This window comes from Lynx rufus, unplaced genomic scaffold (assembly GCF_022079265.1).
Source record: "Lynx rufus isolate CCGP_SWC_20201006 ecotype Redwood Valley unplaced genomic scaffold, mLynRuf1.p SCAF_18, whole genome shotgun sequence".
NCBI classification, from domain to species: Eukaryota; Metazoa; Chordata; class Mammalia; order Carnivora; family Felidae; genus Lynx; species Lynx rufus.
In genome coordinates this window covers 33266573-33277938 of record NW_025814832.1, presented here as the reverse complement: position 1 = coordinate 33277938, position 11366 = coordinate 33266573, and positions in this window count along the sequence as shown.

Genomic DNA, 11366 nt, shown 5'->3' with positions numbered 1-11366 from the left:
TCAGAAGCATTGTATTCTCTAGATTTAAAAGTGTAAGTATATAAATTGACTTTACAGGTTCACTACGAAAGAGAGGGAGGCAGAGAGGGGAGGGAGGGGGAGAGAGAGAGAGAAAGGAGAGCGAGGTGTGAATTTTTAGTGGAACAAATGTCCACTGATTCTGCATTATTGAATATCATCTAAGGGCTCCCTTCCCTTCCTGATCCCGAAACTCCTTTCTGTCCAAAAATGTCACTAGGTCTTGCCTTTAAATTTCTAATCAGCAGTGTGGTTAGGATATATTTTCCCTGAGAAATTTTAATAAGGGGACACATTAATATTCAAAACTGGCAAAAATCCTTTCACAAATTAAAGGTGTATGACAGTAATCCGTCAGCAGAGAGAAGGTTGCAAGAATAAGCAGAAATGGGACATTCCGAGTTAAAGTGTCAGAGTAAGGAACAAGGACTTTGGAAAAGTCTGGTTAAGTTCTGCTAGGAAGTGCAAACACAGCTAGAAATCTGGAATTATGTCCATAAGGCTAAAGGGAAATGATACGCGAGTCTCAGTACCAGGAAGTAGAGCACACAAGAGGCGAGCTTTGCCTCCTCCAAAACGTTACCAGTGCCGTCCGAATTACACAAGAAGGAAGGGGAAGTTGATGCAATGCTTTTGGAATAACCCGATTCATTGATTTTGAAATAGCGGATTCAAGTGCCACCTTTTTAGTCATTTCTGGCTTCCAAGTTTCTGGGCAAATATGAATAATCGCCTCGAGAGTACACAAAGTAACGAATTTATGGAGGACTAGCTGGTAACTACGGTTAGTCTTCTGTGCCATATTTGCTACCTGGTGGCCCCACCTAAGAGCGGCTGTGAGCAACTGTCCCTCCCTTCCCCGCATCCCCGCACAGGGCTGTGTGTGATGAGCCCATGGCTCCGAAGGACTTCTCAGGTCCCGTGAGTCACAAGCATCAGTTCGTGCTCCAGAGACACTCCTGGCTGCTATGGCAACTTCAGGAGGTCCAGCAAAGACACAGTGGTGTTCTCTGTCTCTGGACCACCCTTCAGATTCTCTTCTTCACGAAAGGGTGACTTTCCTGAGTAGGCGCTCCTCCACATATCCCAGAGGCAAGGTGTGTGATAGCAGTAAATTTTGTCCTGTTTCCTGTTTGTTGGTTTCAGGGAGTTACTTTGCAGTATAAGCTTGAACTTGCAGTTTAAATGGAGAGCTCCATACCAGATCTTGAGGTAAAAGGTTTCGTGAGGAACACAGACCCACTGTTGGTCTTGAGTCCAAGATACGCCCATGGTTTTCCTGAAAATCTGCATGTATAAGTCTGGGTCCCCTCTCCTCCTTCAGATCTATATGAGATTGGGCACATACTTGATTTCGAGCCCAAGGAATGCAAAAGCCTGCATATCCAAGCACACCAAGGTACTCAGCAAAGCAAAAGTCTTTCCATTTAACAATATCCAACCTGGCAAGAAGACAGCGTTGCTATAATCAAGCATTTGCCCTTCTTTATACTTATGGAAGCGAAAGTCCTGTCACTTGATAAAATCCACACTTCCTAGAGGAGTGTTGTCACTTAAATAGATTCACTATGTTATACTAACAGTATTATTAAATCTACAAGCTTTCCCAAGATCATTAACATGTCTAAGGGGATGAAAAACATCTTTTTGCTTCATCTGGTTTGCTCAGTCTTAAGATGAGAAGTACTACAATCTGAATGTTTGTGTCCCCCCAAAATTCATACATTGAAAATTCAACCCCCAGGATAATACTACTAGAGGCGGGGCCTTTGGTCACAGGGGTAGGACCCTTGTGACTGAAATTAGTGTTCTTATAAAAGAAAACCCAGAGAATTATTTTGCCCTTCTGCCATATGGGGTCACAGTGAAAAGACCTCTCTCTGAACCAGAAGAAAGGCTCTCACCACAACCATGGTGACACTCTTGTCTTGGCCTTTCAGTCTTCAGAACCAGGAGAAATAAATTCCTGTTTTCTACATGCCATCCTGTTTATGGCATTTTTGTGATAGCAGCCCAAATGAACTAAGACAGAAGGGTAGGTAGGTACTTATTAATTTTGAAGGAAGTTGTCATTTGTTTACCATTTCATCAGAAATTTCTGCTCCAGGGATGATATTTTTTTATTTTATAATTTTTATATTGCTGAAAGTAGCTAACATAGTCAGTGCCTTAGAGATTCATCTGTTCATAAATAAATGGATGCGGGGGCACCTGGGTGGTTCAGTCGGTTGGGCATCTGGCTTCAGCTCGGGTCATGATCTCGCAGCTCATGAGTTCGAGGCCCATGTTGGTCTCTGAGCTCAGAGTCTACTTCGGATTCTGTGTCTCTGTCTCTGCCCTTCTGCTGCTCATGCTCTCTCTCTCTCTCTCTCTCTCTCTCTTTCTCTCTCTCTCTCTCTCAAAAGTAAATAAAAATATTAAAAAATGTATAAATAAATGGATGGGTGGAATGGACTTGTGGAAGACCACAAGTTTACCTTCAACTCTTAGAGAAATGTGGCAGACAAACATTTAAGTAAATGTTGGCTCCCGTGTCCATTGCCACAGAATGAGGCAGGTGGTTAGATGTGATAATCCTCTCGGTTCTTAGTTCTTCTCATTGTCTCTTGAGTGTAATATGGTTGGGGTTTTTGTTTGTGTGACTTCTCCCTCCTAGATTTATTCTTACAGTTATGTCTACCTTGGGCACTGATTCTCTTACCTCGGACAAGGATACACAAGATCTTCACAAATAAGTTGTAATCGGAGGAGCACATGGCTTGGTATTTAGAACCAAAGTACAAAGTAACAAACTGAATCAGAGATGACTGAACTGATTGATGTTGGCAAGACACAGATGAAGTGACGCCACGGACGATACCTGGGATCTTGGTAAGCTCTCTTCTCACTGAGAACGTGCTATCAAGTCTCTGGTCTGTGGTTTTGACCAGAAACCCAGGGCAACATCTGACAAGAGTGCACGGCAACAGCTTGTCTCTTTCTAAATATATCTGCAAAAACAGGCCGTACGTCACAGATTCTGTTTAAATTTGAGAACCAATTTTGTCAGGAAATGTATAGCCCGTGTTACACTTAACAAGAAAGTGTTTACCCAACATGTTAATACAGATGAGTAATCTCACACTCCAATGCCAGTTCTCTGGAGGTGGGATTCCCGTAAACAGCCAGACACTTTGAACTTATGGTTTTCATTTTATGTCATACTCTAACCACGAAAATTACACACCACGGTGGAGTTCTTTCCTGCTAAACCAAAACACACCCACCTCATGGAAACTTACTCTGGAAAAATGAGAAGGGAAAGTATCTTTCTAGAGGAAGCTCATGTTCATCTCCTGGATACTGATGAATCTTTCTCTGCAAACAGGACCTGGCCACACCCAGCGCACTGGCTTGAGACCCGCTCAATGGGTTCTGGAGGTAAAGTGAGTTGCTCTGTAAATGTAATCTGCACCTATAAGACCCAGGTAAGTCTTGCAAGAGGGATCTGCTTGGGGGACTTGACAGCCTTTCAGCCTGCCTTAAGAAGATGATTATATTGGGGCTCCCACGTGGCTCAGTCAGTTAGGTGTCTGACTTCAGCTCAGCTCATGATCTCATGGTTCATGAGTTCCAGCCCCACATTGGGCTCTCTCCTGACAGTGCAGAGGCCGCTTCAGTTCCTCTGTCACCCTCCTCTCTTTGCCTCTCCGCTGCCTGTGCTTTCTCTCTCTCAAAAATAAAGTAAATATTAAAACAAACTATTTTAAAGAAAAGAAAATTATTATATTACAGGTTTCAAAGCTCCTTCTATTTTTGTCTCACCTTCTACTTACCTATATTACAGTATACTACTTCTTCCTTCATCCACCTCCCTCCTTCAACTTACGCTCCTTGAAGGCAAGGAACCCATCTTATTAGTTTGTAAGTCTCAACTCCTAACACAGTGCTCCCATAACATTGCTGTAAGTGCTCAACAAATCCTTATTGAATGAAAGAAGGAAGGAAGGAATCAATAAATATCTTTTTATTATTTCAATATATTCAGTTTAACATAGCAACTATATGAACGGTAAGTGGATTTATGTTTGAGGACAGTTAATTTTAATTATTTATTTTTTTGAGAGAGAGAGAGAGAGCGCAAGTTGGGGACAGGGACAGAGGAAGAGAGAGAGAGAATCTTAAGCAGGCTTCATGCTCAGCACGGAGCCTGATGTGGGGCTCGATCCCATGACCTTGGGATCATGACCTGAGCTGAAATCAAGAGTTGGACACTCAACTGGCTAAGCCACCCAGGTGCCCTGAGGACGGTTAACTTTAAATTGGACTTCCCCTTAGTACATGTATAACTTAGAGCAATTTATATAAACTTTGGTCTCAGAATTTGGTAGTTATTTGTTTTGTGTGTGTGTGTTTTTCCTCTAGAGCAGCCCTTGTTGGGAATACCAGTAGGATTAAATTAACGTGCCATCTTTACTCAGAACACAGTACACTGGAAGTATTTAATCAAATGTGGCTACTCCTTTAGAACTATGTAAGTATTTGGGGATCAGTTATTCAGAGAACTTTATGCATCTGACCTGTGCGGCAAATCACCATGAAAGTGATTTGGTAAATGTGGAAACTTCCACATCCTGAGTAGACGGTGTTAAAGTCTGAAGTAATTTTTTGGCCTAGGATGAGTGGCTGGGAACATTAGAGTACAGTGTAGAATTTAATCCCCGCCACGAGCATAGGAAAACCCTGGGCAGAGTTGAGATTGCATTTTATCTGTATGAACAATGATTTTATCTATATATTCCAAGGGGTGGCTGAGGGCAGTTAATTGGATTTTTCAGACCTTGAGTCAATGGAGAAGGGAGGGGAGATAAAAGGAAGAGAGACAGTGAGGGATTTTAAAGCTTGAATTATCAAGATTTACTACTTTTCAATTGCCATGTCCCTGATGTGTTTTAATCACTCGTAAGATGTGTTGAAAGGAAACTCTTATGAGTCATAAAGAGTAGATGTTTGTGAATGATTTATAGATAGAAATATATGGAACTGATTTAAAGTTCTTTATAAAAATCCCTCCCTCTAATGTACTGGGTGGTTTTTCAGTTAAAGTAGGTTCTTTTAAAAATTTTTATTGAGATATAATTTACACAGATTTTAAGTTCAAAGATTTTTGACAAAAATATACACCCATGCCATGTGACCCACATCCCGATCAAGGAAATAGAATATCACCATTACCATCACCACAACAAGATACCCCACCGTCCAACCTCACTTAGCACCATCGTGGAGAAATCACCATTCTGATTCCTCTTGATTACGTCTGCTTGTTCTAGAATTTCATATGAATGAAATCCTACAGTTTATATATACTAATTTTATCTACCTTCTTTTTTTATTTTTAATTTTTTTAATGTTTATTTATCTTTGAGAGAGACAGAGCACAAGCAGGGGAGGGGCAGAGAGAGACAGGGAGACACAGAATCCAAAGCAGGCTCCAGGCTCTGAGCTGTCAGCACAGAGCCCAACGTGGGGCTCAATCACACGAACTGAGAGATCATGACCTGAACCGAAGTCAGATGCCTAACTGGCTGAGCCACCCAGGCGCCCCTATCTACCTTTTTTTACTTAGCATGATGTCTGAGATTCCTGCATATTATTGCATGTATCAGACATCCATTCTTGTTCGTTGCTCGGTAGTATTTAATCATGAGACTATCTTGCAATATGTTTAACCATCCTCTTCATGGGCATTTGGACAGTTTTTGTCTACTATAAATAAAATTCTGGTGAATATTCTTGTATATGTTTCTTGGTAGACAAGTATCTTCTGTTTTTGTGGCTAAACACCTGTAGGCAGAATTCCTGGGTCACAGAGTAGGTAGGCGTATATATAATTTCAGGAGAAACTATCACAGTGATTTCACATTTTATTTATTTATTTGTTTATTTATGTATTTATTTTTAAATGTTTATTTTTGAGAGAGAGAGAGAGAGCATAAGCAGGGGAGGGGCAGAGAGAGAGGAGGACAGAGGATCTGAAGCTGGCTCTGTGCTGACAGCAGCAAGCCCGATGTGGGACTTGAAGTCACAGATAGTGAGATTGTGACATGAGTCAAAGTTGGACGTTCAACCGACTGAACCACCCATGCATCCCTGAGTTCATATTTTATATTCTCACGGCAATATTTGAGTATTCTCACTAATATTTGATGCTGTATGACTTTTTATTTTAGGCAGGCAGATGGGCATGTCATGATATCCTATAGTGGTTTTAATTTGCAATTCCCTAGTGGCTAATGATGTTGAGCACTGTCTTAGCTTGGGTTACTATAGCAAAAATAGCATAGGTTGGGTGGCTTATAAAAACAAACATCTATTGTTTAAGTAATTCTAAACTGCTCTACTTCCTAACCTGGGTGAGATTCAGTTTTATCATATGTAAAATAGGGATAATTTTCCCTCTTCATGATAACATTAGGAGAATAAATCACTTATATACAGCATTCACTTAAGCGCTACTAAGCAAATCCCAATTGGTGTCTATCAAATGAATGGGTTGTAACATAGATCTTCCATTCATGACTACGTATGTCATCATGGTCTCAGAACACTTATTATTCATCCATCAATGGATGAATGGATAAAGATAATGTAGAATATATATATAATGGAATATTATTCAGCCATGAGAAAGAAGGAAATCTGGCCATTTGTGACAACATCGATGGATCTTGAGGGCATGATGTTAAGTGAAATAAGTCAGGCAGAGAAAGACAAATACTGTAAGATATCACTTACATGCGGAATCTAAGAAAAGCTGAACTCATAGAAACAGACTAAAATGGTGGTTACCAGAGGCTGGGGGCTACGTGGGGGCATTGGGGAAATACTGGTATAAGGGTACAAGCTCACAGTTAAAAGATGAGTAAGTTCTGGAGATCCAATGCACAGCATTGTGATTATAGTCAACAGTACTGTATCACAGACTTTAAAGTTCTAAGAGAGGAGATCTTAAACGCTTTTACCCAGAAAAAGAAATGATAATTATGTAAGGTGATAGAGATGTTAGCTAATGCTACAGTGGTAATCATACTGTAATACATAGATGTATCAAATGAACACATGCTACACTGTAAACTTACATAATGTTATGTGTCAATTATGTCTTGATTTTTTAAAAAATGTCTCTTTTTTGGGGGGGCATGAAATCTGTGTAGATGTGAAAGGTCAACCTCGAGAGTTTTTCTCCTCAACTGTCTTCTATTGCTCATTTTTAAGTGAAAAAAAAAAAAAAAAAAAAAACCTCTATCATCGCTTGCTTCTATCTTACTCTTTCCTGTATCTAAAAACAACTACTCTTCAAGCCTTTGGTTTTCCACCTCCATTTGTGTTTTCACAGATAGAAAGTCTATACTGTGGATTAAGTTACATTAAAGAAGTAGCTGATAGCAAGAGTTGTTTGCATCGCCGGGGAAAATAAAGAGGCCTGGCTCCTTGATTCCTTTTTAGTTATCTTGTTTATTCAGCAGGGTAACTAGAGAGTATTTCATTTTCAGGTGTTCAAGAAATACCTGACAACTGGTTAAGAGTTCAGCTACAGTCTCTGCAAAAAAGAGACTAATGCTCACTGTATAATTAATGTATCTGGTGAAGGTAGATGTACATTGGGTGTGGATTTATTGAGGTACCACTCTCCTAGATACGGAAAGAATTTGAGATGGCTATATATACTTTTTTAATGGGTAGGCTGTACTATTTCAGTCAGTGCATATCTTTCTAGATGAAAAATAATACCTCTATTTAAAAATTTTTAACATTTATTTATTTTTGAGAGAGAGCATGCATACAGACGTGCCTGAGTGGGGGAGGGGCAGAGAGAGGGAGACAGGGGATCTGAAGGCAGGTTCCGCACTGTGAGCGCAGAGCCAGATGCGGGGATTGAACTCACGAACAGTGAGATCATGACCTGAGCCAAAATCAAGAGTTGTCTGCTTAACCAACTGAGCCACGTAGGCACCCCATCTCTATTTAAATATATATTTGTTCGCTGCCAATATCAATCAAATGGTGCTACATATGCCTGATCAAAGACGATTAATAATGAAATCCTAGATACAGTTACGTTAGAGTCCATTATTTCTCCTGCCTCGGGTCCAATGATAATCTCTAGCTATTTCCACCATGTCTTAAAAGATCTTAAGAGTCAAACATAGGGGCGCCTGGGTGGCGCAGTCGGTTAAGCGTCCGACTTCAGCCAGGTCACCATCTCGCGGTCCATGAGTTTGAGCCCTGCGTCGGGCTCTGGGCTGACGGCTCAGAGCCTGGAGCCTGTTTCCGATTCTGTGTCTCCCTCTCTCTCTGCCCCTCCCCCGTTCATGCTCTGTCTCTCTCTGTCCCAAAAATAAATAAACGTTGAAAAAAAAAATTAAAAAAAAAAGTCAAACATAAAAAATCATGTGGACATTAATATTAACAGTGAAAACAGTAATAATAACCATGAATGCCAGATACTACATTATTATCTAATAAACACTTACACCAATATTGCAGAAAGCACATTTTACCCTTAATTTATAGATAAGAATCTCATAGTTCATAGAAGTTATTCTTCCAATATAAGCTATAGACACAAGACTTCAACGTAGGTCTCTCTAATGCCCAAAGACCAAATAACTACACAATGTTGAAAATTCACATGCGGGGTTCAGAATTGAGCACAATTCGTAACTAATGATGAAGAGATAATAGGACTTGGTTCCCAATCTTGCAACAGTTTTCTTTGATATTCTGAAAAAAAAAAATGTGATCTCACTTTAATTATTGAATCCATAAGAAAAGATGCAAATGTAGTTAGTAGAAGAATCACGCCAAGAAAGTCAACTTTCTAAGTAGCCACATGGAGATATCAGGATGACAGAAGCACTCTGAAATTTTAACCAAAACGTAAAACCTGCAAAGTAAGATGGCTTCTTGAGTCTATAAGAACATTTGGGGTAAAATCCACTTGATTTACTCGAATACATTTAATTAATTATTTTAAGTTTATTTATGTATTTTGAGAGGGAGAGGGAGGGAGGGAGAGAGAAAGAAAGCATGCATGCACAAAAGTGGACAGGGGAGGGACAGAGAGAGACAGAATCGCAAGCAGGCTCTGCACTGTCAGCACGGAGCTCGACATGAGGCTCAAATCCATGAGCTGTGAGATCATGACCCGAGCCAAAACCAAGAGTCAGATGCATAACAGACTGAGCCACTCTGGAGCCACTATACTTAATTTAAGATAGAAAGTTACATTAAAAAATATCTGGAATTAACTTGTGCAACTATTATATCAACAAATCTTGCTTCAATAAGGAGATTTCTTAAAAAAATTTTTTTTAACATTTATTCATTTTTGAGAGACAGAACAGAGCGTGAGCGGGGGAGGGGCAGAGAGAGAGAGAGAGAGAGAGAGAGAGAGAGAGAGAGGGAGACACAGAATCCAAAGCAGGCTCTAGGCTCTGAGCTGTCAGCACAGAGTCCAACGCAGGGCTTGAACTCACTGACCGTGAGGTCATGGCCTGAGCCGAAGTCGGACACTCAACCGACTGAGCCATCCAGGCACCCCATCAATAAGGAGATTTTTAGAAGTAAAGTTTTAAAAACTGTTTTTAAAGATATATTAAAAAAAATTGTTTTACAGTTTATTTATTTCGAGAGAGAGAGAGAGCACAAGCTGGGGAGGGGCAGGGAGAAGGAGAGAGAGAATCCCAAGCAGGCTCTGCACCATCAGCACAGAGTCCGATGTGGGGCTTGAGCTCACAAACTGTGAGATCACGACCCGAGCTGAGATCAAGAGTTGAATGCTTAACCGACTCTGCCACCCAGGCACCCCTGAAGATATTTTAATATCTAAGTGCTGTTATCAAAATTCGAAGATGGTAAAAGTCTAAATAGTCAGAGAATTAATTAATACAGACAATCTGAGTTTAGTATTTTGTAAACATGGGTAAAAAAAATATGCTACTGCTAACAATTGTTCAGTGTTTAACTTAAGATCATCTGAGGGTGTGGAGAAACACTGCTGGAATTGTATTCATCCCAACCTTTACAAACACGTAGCACAGGTAATTTGATTTACAGTCAAGATGTTAATCTCTCCACATTCTTGAAGTCTCCTTTCTTAAAATTCGAGTTACAGAAAATGACTTCAATATAGAAATTCTAGGAATAAGAAACAATTTGGATCACTGTATGTTAATGTACATAATTCCCCATTTTATCTGTCTTGACGGGATTCTGAATTATCTCTGGGCCACTTACTTCTAGATGCGCACTTCTGCTGGATTGATCTGGTGGTCACTGGGTGGTATTGTTCTTCAAAAAAAAATTTTTTTTAATGTTTGTTTATTTTTGAGAAAGAGAGAGAGACAGAGTACCAGTGGGGGGGCAGAGAGAGGGAGACACAGAATCTGAAGCAGGCTCCAGGCTGAGCTGTCAGCACAGAGACCCACATGGGGCTCCAACCCATGAACTCTGAGATCATGACCTGAGCCGAAGTTGGACGCTTAACCAACTGAGCCACCCAGGTGCCCCAAAACATGAAAATTCTTAATAAATTATTAGGAAACTGAATCTAGTACTCTAGAAAAAGGATTATACACCATGAACGTATCAGATTTACTCAGGAATGCAACGCTGGTGCAACATGAGGATTTCAATTAAACACATCAAATTAACAGAATAAAGGAAAAAGAATACATAGTCATCTTAATACACTGAGAAAGAATATTTGACCAAATCCATTACTCTTTCATGGGAAAAAAAAAAAAAACACCACAAAAACACCTGCAAATTCAGAATAGAAGGAAGCTTTCCCTACCTAATAAGGAGTATCTATAAAAATTCCACAGCTAATATTATACCTAATGGTGAAAAAAAAAAACAAAAAACGAAAGCTTTCTATCTAAGATCAGGAACGAGACAAGGATACATGGTCTCAATGCTTCTATTCAACAGTGTACTGGAAATTTTATCCAGGACAATTAGGCAAGAAAATTAAATAAAGAGTCTAGATTGGACAAGAAGAAGCAAAGCTATCTCTACCTGCAGAGGCGTGAGCTTGCATACACAATACCTAAGGAGTCCATGGAAATATTAAAAATAATCAAAGAGTTCAGTAAACTTGCAGGATATATACATGAATGCACAAAAATCAATTTGATTTTTATACACTAGCTGTGAAAAATCTGAAATTAAGTAATTTCCATTTACAAAAGCACCAAAATGAATACAATCTGTAGGAATAAATGTAGCAAAATAAGTGTCAAATTATGCTTTGAAAACTGTAAAATATTGCTGAAAGGGATTAAAGGAAATCTAAATAAATA